Source organism: Sinohyriopsis cumingii, chromosome 8 (assembly GCF_028554795.1).
Source record: "Sinohyriopsis cumingii isolate HCF-2022 chromosome 8, ASM2855479v2, whole genome shotgun sequence".
In the NCBI taxonomy this organism is placed as follows: Eukaryota; Metazoa; Mollusca; class Bivalvia; order Unionida; family Unionidae; genus Sinohyriopsis; species Sinohyriopsis cumingii.
The window spans coordinates 88,142,155-88,160,424 of NC_142968.1; the positions used below are offsets into that span (position 1 = coordinate 88,142,155).

An 18,270-nucleotide genomic window follows, 5' to 3' on the forward strand; every position below is an offset into this window, starting at 1 on the left:
CCAGCTGCCCATATAACTGATCCCTTATGTCTTCTCAAGACGTGAGGGTGGGGGCGTAGACACTGATGTTGTTAACAGCACCTTCAGCAGTGGTGAGGCGGATGGACAAGAGACGCTCAGTGCTCCAGGTTCAACCGAGGACAGGAGATTGTTTTTGATGGCGACGCCCACTCCGTGTTGGCGGGACTCCTAAGGTTCTCGACCCTTCCAGAGGCGAGCCTGGTTTTCTGGAGGGCAGCTATGCTGATATTTAGTCTGGTGAGTTCTTTACCGATGATGGCCGTGTTCCTGGTGTCATCCACTTCCCTGAGGTTGTCAGAGATGCCTGTACACATGGTGCGTACATTGCAGCTTGCGAATTGAAGAGTTGGAGTCTTCTTTATTGGTTTCTTGTTTCTTTTGTCTGGTGTGGAATTTCCGTCTGCTTGTTATGCTGACCGGGGCTGTCTGGCTTGAGGCGGGCTGTAGTCGGCCAGTGGGACACAATGATCCCTCGCACCGTCAAAGTTGACCCGTGGCGCCCCTTCCCTACGCCAATTGGTTGGGACTTATAACCCGTAAACTGTCAGCTTCCGTGTTGTTTCCTCACTAAGTCTCGAGACTGGAGGGACTTCTCCAGGGCGCAAGCCTGGGCGTGGAGTATGGAGATCCTGGGCTGCCCACACGTCAGGATCCCCCTCTCATCGTTGCTGATGGGGTCTGAAGGAATGCTGAGCATAACATTCGGAACCAGTTTGGATGCAGGAGCTGCCGGAAGGAAATCGTAGTCGACACCCAGCCGCCTTGGGGGCTCCACTCCGGATTTACTGTCTGGGTTTACTCCGGTAGCCTTTCTTTCTCCCTAAGATCTGCACAAGGCAGTGGAGCCATCATCCAATGGATGGGACTTGGTGGGTCTTGAATCAGAGTTTCCTTCTCCTAGACGAATTGCCTGACAAGGTTACGAGCTTCATCTGCCCGGGTTTGGATTCAGAATTTCCCTTCTCTTAGACTGGCTGCATGCCAAGGTTAACGAGCCCAGTCTGTGCACCCAGTTATACCTCCGGGCACTCGGTCGCGTCACAGAGCAGGCTCTGTGAAAACAGGGGGCCCCGCATGAAGGTGCTGCTGTGGACACAATAGTGTATGAGAGGCCATATGCAAGTAACCTCCTGCCCAGCAGAGCGAGACAGTGGTCCTGCGGCGATCACTACACCTGGAAAGGAGAGGCTATGAGAGAAGCTTCACTTTTCTTTGGCAAGCGGGATATCAGACCCAGGCCTCGCACACCCCCACAGTGCTAACAGAGTGCCATTCATTAATATATAGACATAAAGTCCATATATTATGTGCATACATTTAATGTATATAATAAAGTACGTATATTAAGTGCATGTCATTAATGTATAGAGATAAAGTACGTATATTAAGTGCACACAATTAATGTATATAAATAAAGTAGGTATATCAAGTTCATATCATTAATGTCTATAAATGATGTACGTATATTAAAAGTGCATATCATTATTGTATATAAATAAAGTACGTTCAATAAATGCATGCCGTTACTGTATATAAATAAAGTACGTTTATTAAGTGCATGCCATTAATGTATATAAATAAACTGCGTATATTAAGTGCATACCATTAATGTATACCAAGTGATATGAGACTATATAGTTGAATGGCAGACCACTTTATGTCATCAATTTGATTCAACCATATTTTAAGACACATCTAAAGTTCAAGTTTTCTAAACAAATAGGCATCAGTCACTTGATAGATTTCATTTCTATGGCAACTGTCACATGCTTGACCGACATACATATCACAGGTGCATATAGTGAACTATAAACATATTTTATGTAAAGCTATAGGCATGCGAAAAAACTGCATATCGATGAATATAAAAATATGATTATACTTCAATTGTACTAAACAAAAAATATTAAGATCGCTAAAGATCTTTTACTTACTATTACAGCCAGAGGCACAGAGACGTTAGTTTTAAGAGAGAAGTGGGGGAAGATGTAGTGTCAGCTATTAAGTTCTACAGATATAGACCAAACGTGTTTAGACCTGAAATTGCTGCTATGTGCGGGCGCCCACCATTACAACACATAATATCCTTGCTGAAGGAGACAAATAAATTTGTGGAACTACTCTTTGTACCACTAATTAATTAATTAATTGGGGCCCTGAGTGGCCGAGTGGTCTAAAGCGCTAGTCGTTCCGGATCACTGCCATCTCACCTATGTCTGCGTGGGTTCGAGTTCAAGGCTCGGCTAGCGTGGGTACGTGGGAAAGCCTGCCAGTAGCTCCTCGTGGACGGTGGTTCTTCCCTGGGTTTTCCAGGGTTCTTCCTCCACCAGTTATACTGGCCGCCATGTATAGCCTATCTTGTGGTGAAAAATGGCGTTAAACCCTAGAACAACAACAATAACAATTAATTAATTAATTAATTAATTAATTAATTAATTATAATTAATTAAAAAATTATGCTAACCAGCCCCAATATCCACTATTCCCCGCCCAACTTACACCATAGGCCCCGACTCCACTTCCTCTGCCGAGTAGCCTAATTACGACAAAATTCAAATCATGAAGTGCACAACTACGAACACAATGAAATCACACTTATATAAATGGCTTTAAAGTTATATCAACAAAAAAATTTAAGATGCATCAGTTTATTGCCTGAACAAATTCCGTATGTCGTGGGTATTTTCTCTTTAATGCTAAATGTGGGCCTCTTTTGTTTCCAAAGGGAATCATTTTAACTTTACGTCCCCCCCCCCCCAAAGTAATTATTCATTATTGATCTATACACAGTATTGTCTGTAAATGCATGTTGAATTTGCGACAGACACAAAAAATGAATGCTGAACGTTTTTTATTTTTTCGGTTTTTTTTTGTTAGTTTGTTTTCGTTCTCATGAAGCCTTAGTCCCTTAACATGGTTATGTAATCGTCAAAAACTATAATTTTGACAATAAAAAAGGAAAAATAAAATGACGATGAATGTTTGTCAAGGTATAAATCCGGAACAATTTTCGTAGTAACTGGTGTTATGTCGCCTTCAGAAAATGAACTACGTAAGAGTAAGTGTTGTCTCTCTGATAGGCGAACTCCGCTGTACCTGCGATGTATACCTGTTTGGTAATCTAACCGAGATCACAGCGACAAGCATACAGGTAAGAGAGAGGAGGACAAGTCCGTACACAGCTAACTCTGTCCTGAGCATAGAATACAAATGCCACCCCTTCACAGACCTAGAAAATAGATTCACCGAGCAACCGTGACTTCTTTATGTGAGATAGTATAAAGTACGGAGGTGCATATAGTGAACTCACTTAATCCAACAAGGATCACGCTGCTTGAATATAATTTCCGTTACTTTCACTTGAGGAATTCAAAAACGGCAGGTAAGTTACTTAGTAACAATGTATTCGTATGAATATATTCATCCATTTATCTGCCTCTCAGTCAAATATCTATACACATGTCTAGTTACATATGAATGCTTCAAAAATGTACAAGTTAACACACACACGCACACACATGCACACACACACACACATATCTATATATCAATCGCTCTCTCTCTCTCTCTCTCTCTCTCTCTCTCTTCATATTTATATATATATATGAAGAGAGAGAGAGAGAGAGAGAGAGAGAGAGAGATTGATATATAGATATAAAGCGAGACAGCGACAGACATACATAGGCACAAACAGACAGACAGACATAGTGACAGACAGACAAAACGAGAGAGAGGTTCAGATAGTGTTTGCTTTGATGTATTTACTTGTGTTTAGACAGAATTACAAAATAATATCATTTAAATATGAGATGCTTTTCACATCTTATTCACGGACCGCTCCGGTGGCCTAGTGGCTAGAGCGTCTGCCACGGAAGCGGTAGCTCGTGGGTTCGATCCCCGACCGAATTATACCAAAGACTTACAAAAGTGGTACTAACAGCTCAGCATTAAGCGGTTAGTGTTAGGACTAGTCGGCCTGGTGTCAGGATAATGTGACTGGGTGGGACATAATGCTACCTGTCTGCGGCATGATGCCCCAATGCTAGACGTCACTATAAACTGCCACACTGCAGACATTGTAGCAATATGACAGAAAAATTCTTAAAAGCTACGTTAAAAATCCTAATCACACACACACACACACATCTTATTCACAAAAATGTATAGAGTATCGGAGATTTTTAAATTTAATCAAATAAACGGCTGCCTTAACATGCATCTCATGTATTTTTTTAGCCTGTAAATGTATATTAAATCACATCATTTTTAGTATACGTCATAGTAGCCCCATGTAGCACAACCAGAGATGCACAGACCTGTTGAACAACATATACGTTTAATCGATGTAATATGAGCCAATGGTGTGTAGCTATATAGATGTTTTCCACTAGCGTCGCTATTTGGTAACCACTAAAGGCTTCCGATGTCAGGCAATGCAATGGACGTAATAAATGAATATCAAACAAATCAGAATGTCCATATTAGATACTTCTGGTCAATGTCACAGTTTGATTGTAGCTAAGGACTTATATGATGTGGACAAAGCTACTTAAATAGACCTTTGGTCTATCATGTTATTTATATATATATATATATATATATATATATATATATATATATATATATATATATATATATATATATATATATATATATATATATATATATTAAGCACTTCAAATGTTAAATGCAGTGTTTATGATAAAAACAATTAAGGCGTATCGTTAATATTACATCTTCATATGAATAAAATCAGAAAATATCAATAGAAATTGAATTGAAATTATATATTATACATTCATCACAACTAATTTTATCGCAATGAAATCTTTTATAATTGACGAATGGCAAAGCGTGCTGTTCATATAAAACTGGTCTTAAACTTGCAGCATATTTTGGCATCGCTGGAAGCAAGCCGACTGAACCTTGTGTTGAAAACAAATTATATATTTGGTCTGTGTATCAAATAAAATCGCAAATAATTAAGTATCGATGTTGTGGATCGTTAAAAATGGAGATAGATAACCGTATGTACTGATGCTTTACATAGATGCATTCAACTGCTGTGGGAAGCAATATTACCTGAAATTGTCACGAAGAAAGGTACTTGAGATATACACAAAACTAGGCTCTGAGACGATGGCTTTCAATGAGTTATTGCACTAGAATAAATTAACTCATCAATGAAGGAATCCAATATGGACACATAAAGAATAAACCAGGGAAAATTTTCCTTCAGTCAATATAAGCAATTCTAAAACGTCAGTTTGTAAGAACTCGCATCAATTCATTGGTTTTGGCAAGATAACAACTTAAAAAATACTGTATTGCTATTTGTTTACCTTTCCCATACGTACGAATCAATTGGAGTCATGAAACCTCTTGTACACATATATTTAAAGCAGGCGTAAAATTTACAATATTTGATTTTCAATAATTTAAAATTCTTTTAAAAAGAGGTAGCTTTAGAATTCGTTTATGTATATGTCTGATTTATATATTTGCCTCGTTATGAAGATTTTAATTATTCAATGTTTGGTATAATGAGTTCTATTTTTAAACTCCGATATTGTTATGACGTCAGAACAAGGCTGCAACAATATCTGTTCCTGTTCTTAATAGATATACGACATTTGTCATCAGGCCCCACTATCATGTACGTATGTTGACAGTTCTGGCAGTACACACATATATTGCAGACAAATAATACACAAAACCATTGTTTATTCAGATTATAATTGGAAAAGATTCGAATGATTGCAAATTATATATATATATATATATATATATATATATATATATATATATATATATATATATATATATATATATATATATATATATATATATATATAAGATCATGATCAGTACTTGTCCACATGAGAATTGATAACCTCGTGCTGAATTTCTAAGTATGACGTGAATTACGTCCACAGAAAAACGTTGAGTGGGCATTGTATGTCTGCTTAGAAACGTTAAATGATGGTTTGCAATACAGAGTTTGAATTAATTATTAACCATCATGCACTGCCAATCATATTTTTATGTGATATCCGAGAACCACCTGAAGAGATGTTACACCTGAAACTATTCATGTTATAATCTGATTTAAAAATTAATAACTTGACAAATTTTGCCTCAAATTTTAGCTAAGTTTTAAATATGAGATCAGTAATGTGTTTCTCTTTGTTTTAAAAAATATTAGAAGTGCATGTACCAATGAGATCGAGGAGGTCAATCCATGGTCGATCCAAGAATAATTTACAAGCAGAAACACATATTCAGTTTATTACAGTTAATAGGACATCGTTTCAAAAGTGTACCCATGCCATCATCGAGTTCATTTCTACTAAGTGCGATACTTATAAGCAGTTAAATTTATGACACTTTTTAAACGTTGTATGTTTTAGCTTTAACATCAAGTCAGTACAGGATTGCTATATAGCTGAACTATCATGTCCAAAGCGGGATTCCGTTTTTACACTCCCAACACTTTTTGGCGGAGAATATTTCCTACAATCCGTTAAATTTTCCAAATATAATATCCGATCTACAGCATATATCATCGAACACCTTTATAGGTATGTTTTCCTTGACGAAACGATAAAGTCTATTGATTTGGAAGGTTAAAAAGTCAAAGGTCAAGGTTACCGTGACTGAGGAAAAAATGGTCTATGCATACAATTTCAGTTCTCGACAGTGCATCTTCATCAGTTTGTGCATGGCATGTTTATTGGGTAAAACAAAAAAAGCTTTTTAAAATTGAGTTACAAAGGTCAAAATCAAGGTTATTATTACTGAAAGAAAAACATGTTTTGTGGGGAGTTGGGGGGGGGGGGCATAATAATTTCAGTTCTATACCACGTACCTATGCCAAAGTTTTGGAGTGTTTTCACTTAAGGTATATAAAAAGCCTCTTAATTTTTGTGTTCTAGAATTAGATCCTCTACCAAAGGTTGTGGATGGCTTGCACTTAGGTTAATAAGGAAATAAGGAAATCTAAATAGTCTGGTTCTAAAGGTTTGAGGTCACGGTAATGGTAAGTCTCATAAAAAATGGCATCTACACAGTAAGTTTCTTGTAAGACATTATACACTGACCAAAGGTCAAATTTGTTGAAACTCGACCGACCATAATCTCTAGAGTCAACAATTCCCTGCTAGTGCCAACATCGGTTACTATAAAATATTGGGCGGAGATATACTGAGCCTTTTCTGTACTCTTGCTATAACATTTTTCGGCAGGACAGCGGTATTACACTTTCAAAACATTTCTTTTTAAATTTCTTCATCTGAATTAGAAATACAATATATGGACTTTCACCTTTAAAAACCCATACTTTAACTGAATGATCATTTTGCCATTCGATTCTAATCAATGTGGCGTAGTTTTTGTTTAAATCATCCCCTTCACTCCCATCATGCAACGGACATTTAGGTGATTTGTTTTTACATTCGTGACGTAATTGTGTCCTAGATCTTACGAGTACAGCCTCATTCGTAAAGTAGTCGGAACATCACATGATAAACTCGTATCGTAAATTATATTCTCTCCCTAGGTAAAGAACAACAATGAGTTTAAGAATATCTTAAATTATACTAGGGTCTTAGTTCACTTTGCACACGAAGGGTCCAATATCATTTCTCACAACGTTGTCTTATATCATTTCTCACAACGTTGTCGGGGGCCCCGAGTGGCCGAGTGGTCAAACACGCTCACCATTCTGGATCACTGCCATCTCACCTCTGTATGCGTGGGTTCGAGTCCAAGGCTCGGCTAGCGTGGGTACGTGGGAAAGCCTGCCAGTAGCTTCTCGTGGGCCGGTGGTTCTTCTCTGGGTTTTCCAGGGTTCTTCCTCTACCAGTTATACTGGCCGCCATGTATAGCCTATCTTGTGGTGAAAAATGGCGTTAAACCCTAGAACAACAACAATCACAACGTTATCTTATATAATTTCTCACATGAAGGGTCTTAGATTTCCTTACAAGAATGGTCTTAGTTCATTTCGCACATGAAGTATTCTAGTTCATTTCTCGCTCCAGGGTCTTAGATCATTTTTCACAATAGAGTCAGAGATCATTTCTCATATGAATTTTCTTAGATCTTTAATCATATGAAGAGTATTTTATCATTTCTCACATTAACTACCTGGATGATTTCATATTGCAGTGTATAATTGGATTAAATATAGAGGTGTTCTTGATTTTAGCCATAAAATACGATTGAGGCCTGACTTGCTTTGAACAACAGTGTTTCCCGTTGTTGTGGTAGACACGTAGGGTTTACTTCTCTTGAAAGATTATTTGCAGCTGTTGTGGTAGACACCTAGGGCTGGCTTCTATTGAACGATGTTATTCTCGGCTATTGAGATAGACAACTTGAGTTACTTTTAAACAAGTGAATTTATCCTCCATTTTGTACATTTTACTTTGGAGAGACAATATTTCTGAGCAAAAATATGCTTAAATTTGATTAATAAAACAACCGATGAAATATTAGAGCAAATTTGAGCTTGTCGTATGAAATGCATGCGATTTTACTCATGATGTGTGTAAATTATTGCAGGTGTTGTATTTTCTGCGTTCGTGTACTTTATTGTTCATGGCTGTGCAGGTTTATTGTGTACAATACAACACTGTTTCTTTCAAATAGTGCATAAACAATATTTCAAGCAAATTAAGTGAAATCTGATCAGTGTTACTGGATCTTGTTGAATGTCAACAACAGATTGAACATAAGATGATTTAGGTATTAATCTCTTGGAATGATATGCTTTGACTTAAGTTTGTAACGTAAAATATGGTGCACCTGCTGACCCTGTCTGGAACTCACTTTACATGTGAAGCGAACGGAAATCAGAAACTTGAAACTGAGTATGAGAAATTTAGTTGTGGACGTAATTGCATGAAACATGTCGCTAATAGTAGTGGTAATAACATGTTGTTTTTGTGGCGTTTAACGCCATTTTTCACACGATAGGCTATGCATGGCGGCCAGTATTAATGGTGGAGGAAGAACCCCAGAAAACCCTGGGACCACAGACCCACGAGAAGCTACTGGCAAGCTTTCTCACATACCCACATTGGCCGAATCCTAGACTCGAACCCACGCAGACAGAGGTGAGATGGCAATGATCCGTAACGGAAAACACTTTAGACCACTCGGCCACTCGGGGCCCCGGTAATAACTTGAAACATTCAGCTAATTGTAGGGTATGAGCATTAAAGCCAACATGTTGTATTTGCATGTGATAATTCTGTTAAATCATATATAATCATATAAATCGGTGAAGCAGGAGGGACGGTTTGAGAGATTAAAATCTTATGATATATATATATATATATATATATATATATATATATATATATATATATATATATATATATATATATATATATATATATATATATATATATATAGTTATATATAGTTATATATAGTTATATATATATATAGTTATATAGTTATATATATATATATATATATATATATATATATATATATATATATATATATATATATATATATATATATATATATATATAGATATATATATATATATATATATATATATATATATATATATATATAGTTATGAGTGAGTTCCACAACACGGACCTCGTTGGGAAGGAGCTATAACTTCTAATATCTTACATACATATTCACTATTTGTATATTCTTGGTTAAGGTTTTGTTTTTTCTGCGTGAAATCGTGAAACATTCATCACAAAAGCATATAAAAGTGACCAATATTTCACGCTTCTCCGATTGGTAAAAATATTTTTAAGTTCGTTTATCTGTCTCTGTTAATGCTGAAATCATATAATATGAGTACAACATAATCACAACAAAATATGTCACAGTGACCGGCATTTAATATTTTGCTATCATGGGTTATGTTTTAGCATTTATCTTATTACCACATATGACCCCTGTATGCATGCTTATAAAAATTAAATTATGTGAAGGACGCATCTTGATGATTCCTACACACATAGTTCACGCTTTAATAACTTGGGTTCAGTTTTGTGATTTTAAAATTTATTTCGGAAGCAACGATCATGCTAGAATGATGAAGCCAGATAATGTTGGAGATCTTTACAACACAACAAAGTTATTGTGACCGACATTTCACCTTTTGCTGGTTTTCGTTCAAGACATGGCAATAAAGTTTTCTTTAATCCTGTGTATATACTGCACTATCTAGAATCATGAGAGTTGACCAGGGAATGAATCTTGATAAGTTCTGCGCCCTCATTACAAAGTATGTTACTATGATCCATAATGCACCGATATATGACTTGACTTTGTTTTGTGCTTTAGGTTGATTTTTTGTATGTCGTTTATGTTCGAATCATGGAACTTAATAATTTCATGTCCATAGTTAAGCGGTCTTTCTGACTGCTTTTGTCTGCGACTTAACTCCAATAGTTGTTGCAATGATATAAATCTTTATTACGCCAGAAATATCAATACCCGAATATGCATGTCCAAATTTAATTAGCAGATGACGGGCTGCATCGATATGTGACTCGAACCTGCTGTGGCAAATCGATATCACTGTGATCGGACCGTAGAATGTTAGCAGATACGATCATTCTTCAAACTGAGGACGCGCGCTAATGGTGTATTGCTTGTGATTTTATTGTCGACAGATCAAATGTAGACTGAAAATAAATTAACTTATTTTGAAATACAGTAGCATCAGAAGTAATCGCAGTATAAGTATTGTGCGATGAATACGATGAAAATCTACTTTCTATGAATGTATATGCTAGCATTGATGACTTTCTATGAATGTATATGCTAGCATTGATGACTTTCTTTGTATGCATATGCTAGCATTGATGACTTTCTATGAATGTATATGCTAGCATTGATGACTTTATATGAATATATATGCTAGCATTGATGACTTTCTATGAATTAATATGCTAGCATTGATGACTTTCTATGAATGTATATGCGAGCATTGATGACTTTATAATGAATATATATGCTAGCATTGAGGACTTTCTATGAATGTATATGCTAGCCTTGAGGACTTTCTATGAATGTATATGCTAGCATTGAGGACTTTCTATGAATGTATATGCTAGCACTGAGGACTTTCTATGAATATATATGCTAGCATTGATGACTTTCTATGGCACAACTTATCAGAATAAAAACTTTTCGGTTATAAATCTAAAACCTTACATGCGCTAAGAAAATTTTCATTCTGAACCTTAAGTATGTTTAAAAAAATTAAAGGTTTAAACCTTAGAAAGTAAACGTTGGTGATTTTTTTAGAAACGTATTTAGGATAATTTTTCTTTCATACTTCATTTTTTCTAACCTACTGGCTTATAAATAAAATATTAAGAATTCTTATTTGGTTCCATTAATTATATATTTGTGAATGAGACATGTTTTTAAGTATATATGTAGATAATATTTAAATTGCAAATATACAAGATGAATAATTAAAACGAGATTAACTCCACAACAAGAACAGTGACAATTCGATCTTAATTTTGAAGGTAGAGGGGTAGAAACCAATGCAATACTTGGTGCAGACATATGACCTTATCTAAACAGCAAATAAACACATCACCTATGTATTTAAGGGAAAAAACACGAGCCTCCGGTACATCTGAAAAGGTGTCCTGGAATGCATTTCATCAAACGTTTTAGCCTGAAGGGAGCTTCAAAGACTTAATGCATCTAAAGGTGACCCTGACAAAATGTGAAATTGCAGGAAAGAGGCTCTCAAAAACCTGTAGGACTAATTGCTTTCTTGACAAAGAAAATATGTGATGTGATGTGATTTGGATTTTTTAACGTAGCTTTAACAACTATACTGGCCGCCATGTATAGCCTATCTTGTACTGAAAAATGGCGTTAAACCCTACAACAACAACAACAATTCATCATAGTGATGCTACTTACAACAACACGTACAAACATTCATCATATTGACGCTACTTAGAACTACACATGCAAGCATTCCTCCCTAAAAGATACTTACCAGGGATGATCGAGGGGTGAACGTCTCTTAGAGTAAGTTTTCTTTGCGCTTAAATGGTCACAATTATGCCCTAGAAACGTTTAAAATACAGGCGATTCTGGGGTTTTGCACCTGGGTCCCCATAGGAGTTTCATCCTAGAGACCCACTGACTATTTGTTAACACCCACTCACCCACCAAATAAGTTTTCTTCGATGTAATTTTAGTCATTGCTATTATAATTAGACAAGAGATTAATTGCTGTACATCACTTGTATATATAATTGAAAGCGCGTGGGCCTTTTCAAACCTGTTCTGAAAACTCAGCAAGGTTGCAATTCGTATCCAGCGATCTGTGAAAGCACTTGATTCAAATATATCGTGCAAACACTAATCGATCCAGTCATGAATCGAATGTTTCTTATAATAACATATCAATTTCTAACATACAGTGTTGATTAACTCATGTTTCTGAGGCCATGCTTTGAAACAAGCGAGATACAGAAATAAGCATGTAAATAGTGTTTGATAGATACTAATGTTGGATATGCCCGAACATATTTTAAAGTATATTTGAAATAGTGAGGAAGACTTAAAATACTCAGGGAATGCAAAAAACAACATGTTCTTTTGGGGGTTGTTTGGTTTTGTTGGGTTTGGATTGTTTTGCTGTTTTAAGGAACAGCAGAACAAGTAGGTTATTTCGTATTGGACTTACGTGCCTTGACCATGGGTCACACAACGGCAGCCGGCAAGATCTGATATTACGAGAGAATTCTAACTGGAACTCCTCTGGCGGGGAGTCTAGCACGCTAACCATTGAGCCATAACTGATAAGTCCCTTTATTTGTAAAAGTGATGCCTTGCTATGATCAAATATTAATTCGATTGTAAGAAACAGTTAATTACAGCATTTAAAATACTAATCATGGTCTAGCGTTAAGGTGCTATATGAAAGCAACGCTTGCATTATTGCTCATACTCGGCGTTTCTCTCTGGTTCGTGTAACCAGAAGACTGGCTGCATCATGTGTAAACAATGTTAAGGCACTGAATGACAGTTGTGGAGAGTAACAGTTACTATATTCAAATACATCTTCTGGATAAACTTCCTAAGTCTAGAGTCTTTGATCTGATACGATAACATTTCATGTATCACCTGGGTATGCAGAATGTTTGTGGCATCATTGTTCAGGTACTGTGAAAGTTCTTAAAAGTCTGACATGCATTCCACTGAAGCAGAGCGATGGTATCATATGTCTCAAATGGGTACCCTCATATTCTAGTTTCCCGTCTTACCTTCATAAGCATAAATGTGTGTCTTATTAACTAGTACAGCCAAAATTAGTGTGTGTTCCTTTTGTAATGAATTAATTACTTACTGAAATGCTACTAAACAAATTAATCAGCCTGTCAATAACAAAACATATGCATTTTATTTTATATGTTTGAATCAATACAGATAAAGACGGGTGCGACTAAGTAAAACTGTAATTAATTAGAACAAAACTTTAAAAAATGAATTAAGTTATTCTTTAATCGTGAACCATATCTAGATATTATGGAAAACTTATTATACCTTAACTGGGAGAGGGGTGGGGTGGCTGAGGCAGTCAGATATGATCGTTCACAACCGTTATCGGCTGCTAAAACAAAAAACTATATTAATGTTTAAAATAAATAATATCAAATTTTGTATGCCAATTAGACCTTGAAGGTTTAATCAAAACCTGTTTATTAAAACTCATTTTAAATGGCAGCGCGTTTCGCCAATATCTGTCAAATTTTCAGCAGTAGTTATTGCCAGCGTTTGTTGTTGCTGTTGTGCTTTCTTCATCTACTGAACTTAACATTACATAGTTTAATATAACAGCAAATTTACGATAGTGTTAATACTTCTTATCTGGCTAAAAGTATGACAGCCTTTACATGGACTAGAAAATGTTGAATACCACTTTTGCGAAGTTTGGTGGGGTGGGTGGGTGGGGGGCTCAGTAGAAACACGATCATATTTATATATACCTTTCTCTCTAACGTTAGTGAACAATATAAAACTTGAAAATCCGAATTTACGCACTAAATTAAATCTTAAACGCTTAAAAATATGCATGTATCATTATATACTGATACAACTGTATCTCTGTGTTATAGATTACTCCCAAGTTTCGCGATGCAACATGCAAATAAGGTTTGTTTGTATGAGGAATGCCATAGTGACTCGGGATCTATTGCGCAGCTTTACCGGTGTGACTGTTGGAAACAATTCATCCTGGCAACAAGAGCGCATAGAGCACTACTTTAATCAATCAAGGATGTTTTGCGCACTATTCATCCTGGCAACAACAGCGCGCAGCATGCCGCCTGAATTAATCAAAAGTTGACGGATATTTATCATTTGTCCGCTGTTTTGGCCATGATACGTCACGGTTATAAGGTTTCGCGCTATTTTGCATTCATATAATTGAGTTTTCTGTACACAACCATTACTAAATCTCAGACAAATCGTAAAAAGCGTCAACCCAAAAATATGTTTAACTCTACATATCGAAGTGATTTTATTATGATCATGCATAATGAGAGTTCTGCTATTACATAGAAAGCAGTCAATTATGAATGATGGCAATCGCATAGAAATGGCGAATAACAAGTTTCTCTGATATTAATGAGCTGGAAAAAATTATCATTGATGATTTACAACTATAGACTTCGCTTCGCCGTGTTCTGTGTGCATCGAACAAAGAACGTTGACGAAACATTTAGCTAAAAATTAGTTTTAAAAATATATTTTTATCTAAGTAGCCAACTTTGTTACAAATGCACAATAAATCTGATGTTTATTTATGTTGGTGCATGATATGATAGAATCCAGGATCCTGCCAGCTTTTCAGCAATTTAAAATTATCTCAAATTTAACTTTATTTTCTGTAAATTTGATCCCTTTATTAATATGACGACGTATCAAAGGCTGGGTATCAAGCAAACATCAAAACATTTGTTAGGTAGCTTCGTTGTTGTTTGAATATTGCCATGCGAGATAACATCTAATATGTTTAGATATGATGTCAGTTTTCATTTCTGGCAAATTATCCAAAATTGGTAATAGCATAGGTAATGAAACTTGCATCAGTCTTGTAAAGGTTATTGCTCTGAATTAAATTGAACTTTATTAAGAGAAAAAATATCCTCGTTAGTCTGCCTTCGGACAATATAAACAAGGTGATGTATTTGTTTAACGATAATGAAATAGGTCAACAAGGATGAAATGTGTCCACAGGGATTGGACTTCCCAGAGCATTAGATACGAATTCCATTATATTAGAGACATCTCCTTGATTTCTTTCCAGTATGGCCTTACTGTATTCTTCATGCTCTCTGAACTTTGAAATCAGCCAAATATTTACCATGCAAATTTCTTATAGCATTAACCAAACCAAGAAATTGTTTTTGTAATCATAATTTCATTCTACAAAGCTGTATTGAATTGTTTCTGCAATATGTCTTGTTTGATGTGCAAAAAGAAATTTGATGTAATGCATCATATTTTTTCAGCAAAGTATTTTTTGTGCCTGGAACGTTTGCAAAATATCCCTAACTTCATGTTACAAAAGCCTTGTTATATCTTCGGTTGATAGCTTGATGGCTCGAACATCCTTGTAATGGCTTCCGTTGAAAGTTTGATGGCTCGAATATATTTAAGCTGATTTTTTCTTCTTCTTCCTTCTTCTTCGTTTGCTAAAAGACATGCTCGTCTGCAGAAAAGGTTCCAACTGAAGTAAACTATCATTTCCAAGTAAAATATAATCCCTCCCCACCCCAAAGATTTGAAGAACTATTGTATGCGGCTCTTCAAAGTCAGTTTTAAAAGCTATTGCTAGATCACTGTATCCTCTATTTGTCTTCCAGACCTTGTTGAAATACTTTCCAGTACTAAATTATCATTGAAATAGTATCCAAGAAGAGATATTGTTTGCAGGAATCCTCCTTTTTAGTACGACTTTGCAATCCAAAATTGAAAGCAATCAATACCTGGCGTCTGGATACATGACGATAAAGTTTCCTTACCAAGAACCACACCACAAAAATGGACTGAACCAAATCTTCGGGAAAGCATGTATCCATGTAAAGGGCTTAGCGGCACGCAGGCACAATCATATCCCTTTAGTGTTGTATTTTAATCTGTAGTTAAGCTCCACAAATGTTGACGGTAAAATTTAACAAAAACAAGTTTGGAAGAATGCAAAAAAAGATACAACTGTTTAAATATACATTATGTAAAAAAGACCACAAAAGCTTTAAAAAAAGAATTTGTTATATAAAACGCATTACTTTAAAACTCTACGATTCTCTATGGTGGTACATCCTCACAAAGCATCTTCATATGCGCACTTGTGTCCCATAGAGTACAAGTCAAGATACTGGACAAGTAAATACACTGGACAAGTCAATACACTAGACAAGTCAATGCACTTGACACACCTGTGCGAGAATCGCTTCGCTTTGCATCAGTCTTTGAGATGATCATGTCTCTGACAATTCAAGCACCGCAAGATATATATGACACATTTCTGGCATTTGAGACACATAAGTGATTGCAAATGAAAGAACCTACTGGGATAACGTTTGCAGGTAAAGTGACAGAGGCTAAATGTCAAAATGCTTGTATGGATTAGGATCGAATTGCAGGTTTAGAAAAATATTTATATCTACGAAACATTTCTAAGGTCTGAAATTTTCGATCATCTTGAGTCATTACAGTTCCTCGATCGCTCGACACCTTTGCATAAGTTAATAGGTTTGTGCGAAGATACCTTGATGGATACTTGGCCCGAACTAACACTCGTTGACCTTCCAGCCAGGCCCTGTATGGCTTTGTCAATCGAAAATGGCGAGAATTTTTATTGACGTTTGATTCCCATGAGGTGATTCAACGATCATGAGTTTTTTCTCCCCGAGTTCATAGATGAATGGTTACATGGCCTTTTGAGGCCAGGTCTCATACTACTGGATGTATACTTGTTTGTTTGCCCCAAACGGAAGTTAGCTTATTCAGCACCCTTGATATCAAGACGACTCCAAACTCATATTTTACGTGTCTCTGATTAAGGATAAATTTTGTGTTTGTTTGGTACTGTTCGTGACATAATCGTGAAATGATGATGATATTAAAATTCCTGTTAGTTCCGCACGCCTACAACAAAAGCAGTTATAATCATCTTTGATTTCTTACTTGCTTTGATTACGTTTTGTGTTTCTCTTAAGACCAATACATTTTCGGGCATCCCATATGTACACTATTCTACATAGAACCATGAAATATAGAGAGGAGATATATACTCGTTGCATAAAAAGTGCTTAATTTGACCCATGATTTAGTAACTTTGTTGTTTTTTCTGTATTTAAATGCCATTTAATTTTGGTGCTGTTAGTGTTAAATCATGAAATTTGATAATTAGATATGTCTTTGTTCCCACTATGCCGTTACAACCAAAAACGTCGCTGTGACCATCATATTTTGCTTTAGTTGGTATTCAGCCCATTACCACATACATTTGTCTATGCTAAAAACGTCATATCCTTCACAAAAGGCACTCTATAACCACTACAGTTGCAAGTAGAAATATAAATGTCTATTCATCGGTAACGTTTCCATCTAAATGACTATAAAAAAATTAATCTCTAGTGTTTGCCTAATCAATATAGTACCTCTACTTTGATGTGGTTGAGGGATAAAAGTTCGTTCTGAATTGTTTTACGTCTTTTATTCCCTGTTACAGGGACCAACATTTCGTTTTCAACATCACTTCAGTATGAGTTTATTTTCTTCGTGATAATTACAATTCACAATGGCTACTTGAGACTACTAAAAACTTCCTTCGTGCGAGCTCGTCAGTCTTTGATTACACTCATGGATTATAATTCCTGCCATTCCCAAATAAAATATGGCCAACGTTACAAAAAAATAGAAGCAAAAACGTTACTGACTTCTTCTAAAAAGTGTTATACGGGCTTGGGTTAAATTAGATAGCATTCTGGCATGAATGTCTTTCAAGCTTAAATACATTTTGCTTGTCCCGCATCAAATATGTTCGTTATTATCAAATATATAATTTTGTAACTGTTACATTTTAATTTTAGCAATTATTGCTCCGCAGAAAAAAACCAAATTTAAAAGACATGAAACCTTGAATAACTTTGACATATTTACAACAGGTCTTGACCCGCCATAAAATATGGATGCGATAACAAAAAAAAAGGAAAATCC

At 35.9% G+C, this 18,270-nt stretch overlaps 1 protein-coding gene across 1 annotated transcript in view; it reads left to right on the plus strand.

The window, feature by feature from the left end:
* Positions 1 to 3,184: 3,184 nt before the first annotated feature.
* Positions 3,185 to 18,270, plus strand: part of LOC149794093 (death domain-containing protein 1-like) — a 108,634-nt gene continuing 93,548 nt past the window's right edge. The window contains exon 1 of the mRNA XM_089968050.1: positions 3,185 to 3,403. The gene's annotated coding sequence lies outside the window, so the exon portion shown is untranslated. The remainder of the gene's footprint in view (positions 3,404 to 18,270) is intronic.